General features: G+C 41.9%; 1 protein-coding gene across 3 annotated transcripts in view; it reads right to left on the reverse strand.

Annotated features, from left to right (window-relative positions):
- OXR1 (oxidation resistance 1) overlaps positions 1-9,720 on the reverse strand; it is a 259,675-nt gene extending 249,955 nt beyond the window's left edge. Inside the window, exon 1 of one of the 3 annotated variants that reach the window (XM_050305673.1) lies at positions 9,454-9,720. The gene's annotated coding sequence lies outside the window, so the exon portion shown is untranslated. Of the gene's footprint in view, positions 1-8,816; positions 8,953-9,453 lie in introns of those variants that run through there. The other 2 variants (XM_050305663.1, XM_050305644.1) reach the window with 2 other exon arrangements.
- Between the last annotated feature and the right edge of the window lie 663 nt (positions 9,721-10,383).

The raw sequence follows: 10,383 nt of genomic DNA on the forward strand, positions 1-10,383 counted from the left end.
TAGAAAATATTTACAGAGTTTTTGAAAAAAGTTATCGTGTTTGTCATATGAAGTTATTTAAAGCCAAATCTTCCTATTATCTAAAGATTGAATAGGTGTGTATTTGGAAAACTAAAACCAGAAAACTGATCTACAACATGACTGAATATTACAAGAAAGGGGAATAAATAAAGAATTTTTAAACTATTTTTATGCTCATTCTTCTTCCTCTTGGATTCACTCAGACAGCAAAACAGACAGGTTTTGCCATAGTGAGTTGTAATTAAAATAATTGCAAAGGAGAATTAGAAAACAGGATGCAATTAGCAGTTACAGGAATTTAGAACATATGACAATGATCCTTTGCAAGATTCATGGAAATGGAACAATTTCCTCCCTATCAATGTGAACTTTCAGATTTCATCAACATTTCATTTATTTCAGTTGAAGAAAGCCCCATGGGTTCCAACCATTTGTCTCTTATGTTCCCCAAAAGAGGTCACAGAAGATGACATGCCAATTCATGTGGGGAATTCATTTCTACTGCCCATTGCCATGGCATCTTAAAAAACCTCTGCCTTTGGGTGTACCTGAGAAATAGAAGTGGCTAGAAGTGACTGAGAGCATACTAGGAAGAGCAGCAACAAGTTTGCATTCTGCCTGTGCTACAGTTTTATGACATGTCACTCACAGGACCCTCAAATCTGAAGAAAACAGAAGGAAAGTAAGGGTATCTTTTCTGGGTATTTCTTAAAATGACGGTATATTTGCAATACCTTACCTTTAAAGCTTCAGTAAGATCAAGCCTTATCTCTAAGTATGACCTACACCTTGCTCAAAACTTACTTCAACACGGGTAAGAGCAACATTAGGAGATGGTGACAGAACTGCATTGAGACAGAACTGCAGTGGTGCTCACTGTGCCACATTCCTGTGTCAAACTAGATAGTCAGATACAGGCTGGCCAGAGATGATGTGGATGCCCCATTCTTGGCAGTGTCCAAGGTCAGGTTGGATGGGACATTGTGCAACTTGGTTTAGTGGGAGATATCCCTGTCCATGGCAAAGGAGTTGAAACTAGACCATCTTTAAGGCCACTTCCAACCCAAACCATTCTGTGATTCTATAGTCTCTGCTTACATTTCATCACCACATCACTCTCCTTCCTAACATTGTAAACTCCATCCAGCCATGCTGCTTCTCCACCTGTGCAAAAACATCTCCTACCACCATCACTGAGTTCACTCATTTTGCAGACCTCTGCTAGTGCTGTCGGATACAACATACATGTGTTAGACTTCCAGCAGACATTATTTTGATGCCTATTTCCTTTATGTGGTGTAAGGAAAAGTATCACTCCAAAACCAAAACCTCTTGTATCTCAATTCTGTCTCTCTTGCTCCTGTCTGTATTTACCTGCTCTCACTATTTATACATAGCAATGACTTTTATATATAGCATATTGCTACACAGATCTCTTCTCCCATGGTCCCATTATCAGTATAAGGACTTTTTCTCCCCTAATTCAGAAGGCTGGTTGCAGTTTGATGAGGACTTCACCAGGTACCAACACCTCATATACTGCAGCTGCTATTTTCAACACACTAAAGAACCACAGGTCACCAAATGTTTAAGCAATCTTCTCAAAAAGGATGCATGAACAGCTTTATGCAGTTTTCACCTATATGTTCACATAGCATTTCATTTCTTTCCACTAAGACTGTTTCAACACTCAGAGAGCAGGAAGGACATAATTTACTGGGTAAGTAGATAAGGCATCCGGATCTAGTCTGATCAGAGTTGTTCAGTCCACAGCCTTAGGGTACTCCACTTAAGCTCTGCTAGGATGCCAGAAGTATCAATTTCCTCATGAGAGTCTCCAAGGTGATCATCACTACAGTATCAGACTATTTCACCAACATTAATGAACTTATCTTCTCATATCTTGCTATGTTGTGCAGCTAGTAATATCTTCATTTTACATCTGTAAAAGTTTAAGTGCAGTAAATTTTAGTGCCACTTCAGTTAGTCCCACTTCTAAACTTGTTTTACAATTTCTTACACATAGCTATTCCACTGTTCTCATTTTAGACATGCCTAAGACTTTCACTGTGTCAGGTAAAACTTCTCAGTGGAGCACAAACTCAGGTATATAAGCTTTCAGGTGAGGTAGATCTCAGTGGAAAAAAAAAAAAAAAGAAGAAGGAAAAAAAAGGAGGTAAAGAGTTTGATGGTCAAGTGTTCCACATGGACCAGCTAATTCCTTCTACTATCACCCTTTCTGGCATATGGAAACTGTATGCAAAGAAAGACACAATTTATTTGTGCCATGGTGATATACTTATGGCAACAGAAGGTATGAGTGGAACTTCTATCAGTAGTTTAAAACCACACATAAAATTAGTATTATTCTTTGAAAACTATTCAAGCAGAAAGTACAAGAGGCTTGGGGTTTCATCTAGAAGTGAGACTGACTACTAATGAATTAGTATTACTCCTAAGGTCATAACATTTCACTTCAGTTAGTGTTTCCACTGACTCTAGGAAAAACAAAAAATGGGAAAAAAGAGAAAAGTTATAGTAATAACCCAGATAAAATTACTGAAAACCCACACAGAGATTACCAATAAGATCCCAATGGAGAATTAAAACCAAAAGGAAAAAAATATATTTTGTTTACCATTGTATCCATTTTTCTTGCTATTGTTGTTTGTAGTCCTGGATAAGAGGACTACAAACTTCGTAAACTACAGAAGCTGTGATAATAGTTGATCAATCATCTTGAAATGTCTTTTTATCAACAACATGGATGCCCTGGCCTTTTGGTGCAACAAAATACATAAGACCATTTGGAATTCAACTGTCAAAGACATAGATTAAGTTTATATCAACATAAAAATTTATGAATATATAAACATATGATAAATGTATTTATAAATAATGTAATAAATATATTTATAAATATATAATTATGTTTATAAATAAATATATAAATATAAAAATTTCTGAAATATAAGTATTAATAATTTGAAACAAAGGAAGTAGAAAGAAGACTCACAAGTAAATATAATTTCAAAGAGGTGGCTACAAATACTAACATTTTTAGTATGCTCTGTATTTTTTTATGAAATATGATTTATTACTAAGGTTTTGTATAGCTATAGTTAGAGTAAAGAATATCTAAAAATGTATTTGCTGTTATTTTAGATGGTATGGAAGAAGATACGGTTTTGTTATGCCCTGGGGAAAAACACAATTCTGACTACAGTATCAAAGTCTTATATTTATATGTATGTCATATATAAAGGTTTATGTAAAGGTTTCTGAATACTTATTATTTACAGAAATACTTAGATGAAACTATGTTTTACCTATGAAATTTGTTTCACATCTATGGTTCCAAAAGCATTTTATACAAAGACGCAGAGGAGACAGACAATTCTTTTCTGTTTCCACAAGTCAAGTTCCCAGCAAAATGAATGAGAATTATATACATAAAGTGTCAAGAAGGAAAAAGCATATCAATTAAGCAGTCCTGCTATGTGTTCACATGGCAAATTTTTTCTCCGAATTTTATGCTCTCATGGGTGAGACCACACACTAAAGACAGACGAGATGGTTTCTAGATATGTCCTGATGGCTGTTCCTCCAGCACAAAAGTGTGTACAAATAATATCAACTGAACAAACAAGCTACCTACACTTTCAAGAGGCAATACTTTGTCTTCCAGAGATATCCCAAGTTTGATACAGAATTGCCACAGATTTGTTTTAAAAGCTCAGTAAGAAAAACCTCATATCCATAATCGCAAACATGTCAGCTGTGTCTCCACAGGGATGCAAGGGGCATGTCCCAGGCTGACCCCAAGTGTTAGTCTTTGTCATTGATTATTGAAGAATGTGTAAACTATAACAGGTGATCTTGTATGACTAAGACTCCAATTCACAGACTAACAAAGTTCCCATCTTCCAAAGAAAATGGTCTTGCTTTTGCTAACATCTTAAGTTTTGCTTAGTGTTCAAAATTTCTTCTTTCATCTTTCACTTTTGATTGCTGATAGATTTACCAACAAAGTATTAGACTTGTACCTACTTCACCATTAGAGATTTCTTTATGTTCTGTCCTTCCTATTAAGGCACTAACTTTTTTATGCTCTTAACATTTAATTTGTGTGTGAAGTTACTGCACATTCAGAAAAGTTTTTGAATCCAGGACACAGTAGGTATAGCTTCCAAGGGACAGAAAACAGTCTAACTGAGCAGCCACAAAAGTGAAACAGGACTGAAAATACATAAACAGCAAAAGATTTTAAGAGCTCAGTCTTATCAAGAGATCTTCATCAATTGATACAGACTTTCCTATAAAAAAATATCGGACAATATGTAGCTCTTAAAACAGGCAGATAGCCAGACCTGATAGCTGGAAGTTGAATAAAAACAACACTAACCTAAAAATTAGTTATTAAGAGCAAACACTAAGGCTAATAATGAATAACTGGAGAGCTCACAATGGATCTGAATGCATTCACCAGTGTTAAGAGGGATTTACTCCAAAATTTTTAATGAAGAATAACTTTTTTTCTAAGTGGCAAGTCTCGTTCAACCAAGAATTTACTTGAGTCCTTTAGTTTCTGTTACATGGGAAGTCACTGTACAGGTCCCTCCAGTTTTACAATGCCTATGGATGTTCTGGAAAAATCTCCTTGTTCCTTCACAAGTCTTAAGTTTGACTCTCCTTTTCAAATCAGACAGTCAGGCTTCCAGTGTTGATTAACTAGTACTCAGTAGGTACCAGTCTTATGGGGGAACCCAAGAACAGGACCCAAATCATAGGGAATAAAAGGGCCATAAAAGCTTACCAGAAATATATAAATTAGATTAGACTTATCACTCCAAGCATGAAAACAACCAGGTCCAGCAAAAAGAAAATAAAGAAGAGACTGATATACCTTTCATGTTCTCAAGCTATTCACAGAGGAACTCACCTAATCCCAATTTTTCCCCTCGTGTTACCACTCCTGGGCTATGTGTACAAGACATTACACTGGCCCCAGAGAAGGTCCAAACCTTTGTTTTGGGACAGATGGAGTTTTTGTAAGCTGTGTTCAGGGCTCTGCTGAGAACTCCATTATGACACACATCCTGCTTGTGGGTAGCTGTCCTCTCTTCCCTTTGCTCCCATGTCTAACAGCCCTCTCCTTCCATGATTTCTCAATCATCAAACAGTAAACATAACTGAGTGTATTCCTGAAGAGTAACAAAGTGGGGCCAAATGGTCCTCATACCATTTAAGAGATAAGGAGCCAAACCTAAATTAGTTCTCAGTACAATACCTGTGGCAGATTAACACAGGTTTATGATTTTCACCCTACTTCTCTTTTCTCTCTCTGATTGTACCATATTAACAGGTAGTAGAATAACAAAAAAAAAAAAACAACTCTATCTCTGTTTTGTCAGAGCAATGTAAGAAAGCAGGTCATCACTGCTTCAATGTGTAGTTGAGAGATACAAGCAGTAACCTCATGTACAGGGAAAACTCACTACTTGTACTACTGCAGCCAAGGATAAGCTCTTTCTGTGACAGAGGCCTGCAGATCAAATCACTTCCTATCTTAAACTGTATTACATATCCATAACACATTATGAGATATCCAGGAGATGCCTTCTTCGTATCTGTGTCTAATCTTCAGTAAAACTTGTTGGAGCAATGTTAGAATAGCAGGGTAATTTGCAGCTCACTGCTTCAATGCACCACGTAAGCATCTGTCCCTGGCACAAAACACCACCAATGAAATCAAGAGAGCAATGTCTGTTTTGAACACCTAAAGGTCTTCCCCATGAGCTTGAGAACATGTGCAATTCTTTAACTATCACAGGCTCCTTCTGCCCCTGACGGCAACAGTTCACACACCAGAGACACCCTACTTTAACAAATATGTGCTGCCGGGAACAAGGAAGCCATCCCAAATTTAAGTTAATGGCTCTAATAAACAAAACTATCAGTATCTCCTGAGTGAACCCGTTCACATCCATGTAGCAATCTTGTGCTAATCTGACACTTGACCACACTTGTCAACAGTAACTGTTTGCTTCTCTAAGGTTGTCACCTCCCATATGTTTCAATAATATGCTTAATTTAATGTTTTTGTTATATCCACTTAAGAAACAACAGCAACTCACTAAAGGTAAAGAGGAAATAAGTCACAGTAGCTCATCAACAAATACAAGTGCTCAGAGACTTTGTGAATTAACAGCTAGTTAGTGCTGACAATCCTAGATTACTTCCTTCCAGCTACCAGCCTTAAAGAATCGTCAGTCCTTATGGCACTATTAATAGACTTAGAGTGTTTGAGGTTTTGGGGGTTTATTTTGGGAAGGGAGGGTTAGGGTTTGTTTTTAAATGAAATTCAACTAAAAGAAAAAGATTTTTACATCTCTTTCCATAGTTCTATTATTTCTACAAATCCAGGAGGAATAAGTATATATGATTTCCTACAATGCAAGATGACACACTTTATTAAAAAACGTTATTTAAAAAAAAGGCACAAAAAACCCCAAAACCAAAGCATGGAAGATATTTCCTTAGCATTAAGCAAATAGAGGAGAAAAAAGTTTTCAAGGAAAGATATGCACTGAGAAAGAATATTAGTTACTTTTTTTTTTTCTGCCCGAAGGGAAACATAACTATGCAAACATTGCAGCTGCTAACTAGACATTCTCAAACAATTAATATGTAACCCCACTATCACTCAAATAATTTTTGCATCTCCAGTAGCTGGGCTCAAACCTGGACAAGAAACAAAGAATTGACTGAGGCACAGGAATTATACCACAGCATTAATTCTAAGGATATTCTTATATGCTCTATTAGCATATGTTTTGACTATCAAAGAATGCTTATCTGGTTAGGATGCTGATGATAATTCTATTATTATGTATGAGTTCTGGAACTATAATAAATAGTATTAAAACATCCTAACTGTAAAATGCAACACAAATAATTAAAACTCCAAGAACATAAGGAAGGGTATTTTTAACATTCCAGCTTTGAAGACTTCTGGCATTTTAAGCAGTTTTATTTTTGAAATACCTGGTATTATTTCTGTTCAAATCTAGTAACAGAAGAAAAATGGCAGGTTGCCATGTACAAAAATTTCCCTCCTTATTTTTCAGCATGCTGTCAACATAGGCTGTTCTTTCCTGCTGCATTGTCTTGTGCAGCAGGCAAAAGGCATCTAGTAAAGAATTCAATTTTTCCCCATTATTGCATGCTCATAAAAAATGGAACTGACAGGACAGCAGTTTATTCATGCACGAACCAGATCCAAATCACATGGACTGGCTTTCAGAAACCCATAGATCAGTTGTTACTGTCTGGCAAGGGTGCTTTGGCGAGGACGGGAGGGCGGGGGCTTCATTTGGGAGAAGGGAAGAGTTGAAGAGTAGCAGAGGTACGGAAATCATCACACAGCAGTCTTCTGCATCTGCATAACGCTAATTAACAGAATGAAGAATAAGCACAGTAGAAGTGGCAAGTTCTGAGTCTGTAACTATTTTAAAATGCATCTAAATTCTGACAATGTTTAACATGCAGACATTTGAATATGAAGCTTATATGAATATTCAGGTCTGAGTACTCCACCAAATCTAAGTTACTGTGCAAAGATAAGCATGACAGTAAAAGTGTCAAAAGTCAGATCGTTAGACTGACAACGCCTACCGCAATAGTCTAATGAAAACTGAGCCAGATTGTCCATCAACAGCACCTTACTAACCCTCAGTCCTCTTCTTTCACCAGTGACGCGCAAAGTAGCAGAAGTTTCGTGACATCCGTTTCACAGAAAGCTCCTCAAATTCCCCTTCCCCTATTATGACTTTAATTAGAAGACTATCTTAATGCGACTTTGCAAACAGCAAGAAACATCCTCTGGATAGGGAAGCAGCTTCAATTCAGAGCACAGGAAAAGAAACTAAGCCATTCCGCTTTCAGCGTTAAGAACTTTACATTCCCTAACATCACTAACACGTAGTGTTAAACTGATTTACATGTGATCGGAACACCAAAACAAGCTTTTTTTGAAACTAATAACAAAATTCCATTTTCAGAGGCAAAAATCTCGGGACGTACTTTGGGTTTTGCTACTGCCAGTAAGTTAAAATACCGTATCCCTGCTAAACTAAAAGAACACCGAGAATAAACTGTCACACGAGGGAGCAAAAAACCTGTGTCATTACAGTTCCCCTCCGCAAACAGTTTCTTTGCTGCGGTACCATCTGCTAAATCAGAAACTCCTTTGAACACCGCAGCCTCGCTGACTCTGACGGTGCGCGGGCTGCGCCGATACTCGCTCGGATTTTCGCATCGCGCCCTCTCCGCCGCCGCCCGCCTCCCTCGGAGCCGCTCGAAGCCGCGGACCGCTCTCGGACCACACCGCGCTCCCGCATCGCACCGCGCTCGGACCGCACCGCGCTCCCGCACCGCACCGCGCTCGGACCGTCCCTGCCGGCGCGGCTGCGGGTCCACACGACCGGAGGGGAAGCGCTCCCCGCCGCCGACCCGCGCAGCGAGGACCCGCGGTGGCCGAGCCAAGCCCCGCCGAGCCGGCAGGCCGCAGCCGCTGGCCCCGGGGCGCGCAGCCCCTAAGTTGCGGCGGCCCCGAGCCCCGCACCGGGCCGGCCGGGAGGGCAGGTGCCGCCGGTCCCGCCGCGCGTCCCGCCCGGCGCCAGCCCCCAGGGACGGGGTGGGGGCGCCGACCCCCGAGCGCCTGCCCCGGGCCGCCCCTGGCGCGGGGAGGCGGCACCGCTGCCCCTCGCCCTCCCGCCCGCGCACAAACTTACTTGCGGGAGGCGGCGGCGCCCGCGCCCCCCTGCCCGCCCCGGCAGCGAGCGCAGCCCCGGCGCGGCGGCCGCTGCCGAGCGCCTTCGGACATGCTCAGTCCCCCCGCCGCGCGGAACCTACCACCGGGGGGGACGGGGGGAGCGCGGGGAGAGAGCGGGCAGAGCTGGATGCTACCAAGAGGACAGGCTAAAAATAGGCGCCGCAGAAAGGAACAGCTGGAGCTTAAAGGGGCAGCGGCGCCTCCTCCCGCCGCGCGGGTCCTGCCTGCGGAGCCGGAGGAGAGGCTCTGGAAGCGGGGCGATGGATGCTGCGCCACCGCGCACGGGTCCTGCCCGCGCCTCTGCGGCGGGAGCGCTGCGGGGCCCTCGGCTGCGGCTGCTCCCGCCGAGCGCGCAGGGGGGCACAGAATGCCGGGGGGCACAGGATGCCGGGGGGCACAGGATGCCGGGGGGCACAGGATGCCGGGGGGCACAGGATGCCGGGGGGCACAGGATGCAGAGGGGCACAGGGTGCCAGGGGGGCTCTGGGGGGCGTCTGGCGGGGCCGTCCCCGGGCTCTGCCCGCCCCTCGTCCCAGCGCCAAGCACCTCGCCCCGGAGACGGGCCAGGCAGGGAACATCGGGGCCGGGGTGTTTACCTCGGGGCCGGGCCACTCCGTGAAGCGGCAGCTTCGGGAGCGAGGTCTAGAGAGCTAGGGAGGATGCCCAGCAGCGTTTTCATGCGGATCTTCTCCGGAGATATCTCCATCCAGCTCCGAGGAATTAGGTTGTGCGGACGAGGCTTGGGGACACACAGGAGCTCTCCTGCGAAGCTCAGAGCAGTCAGATGAGAGATATCACAGGTCCGAGGCGAAGAACGTGAAGAACAGCCCTCCTAAATACGATTTTCTATGCTAGAAGAGCTATGCGGCAAGAGAAATGATATGATCACCTCTCACTGACATTACCGTGTTTCAAACCTAAGAGCTGTCGAAATTAAAAGCCCCCTAAGTATTTGTGAATGGGAGTTTCTGATGTTTTAAGCTGTGGATTATCATTCCCTGCCTTCCTAAAAGACCGATAAGAATAAACATGACAGCATCACATTGCTTTAGATTTATAAAGATACTACAAAGCCTAAAATTGTATTACCCTATCAGGAGTTCAGAGGTTTTGCTAAATTCTGCTATTACGGATGCAGAAAATTGGAAAAAAAAAAAAAAGAAAGAAAAAAAAAAAAAGAAAAAATCTTTACAGTGTGAATACTAAACAAGTTCTCAGAAAGAGTATCAGACAACATCTGCATCATGATAACTTGCCATTCCAATGACATCATGTACAATAGTATGTACAATCAAGACTACCATATTCAGAAACTTTCATTTAATTCATTAGACTTGAGAGGAGTGCACTGGAAGTTTATCTGAATCTGAACTCTTAACAGCCTTCAGCAAAAACTACTGCAGAAAAAAACCCTCAGTTACACGTAGGTGAATATAATAAGGAAAGGAAGTGTTACTTGTCACTAATGTCAAACAAGGTGAGAGCGAGGAAGCAATTTCCCTCGCAGACTGACATACAATGGGATA

Source organism: Myiozetetes cayanensis, unplaced genomic scaffold (assembly GCF_022539395.1).
Source record: "Myiozetetes cayanensis isolate MyiCay16 unplaced genomic scaffold, myiCay2020 scf1, whole genome shotgun sequence".
Lineage (NCBI taxonomy): Eukaryota > Metazoa > Chordata > Aves > Passeriformes > Tyrannidae > Myiozetetes > Myiozetetes cayanensis.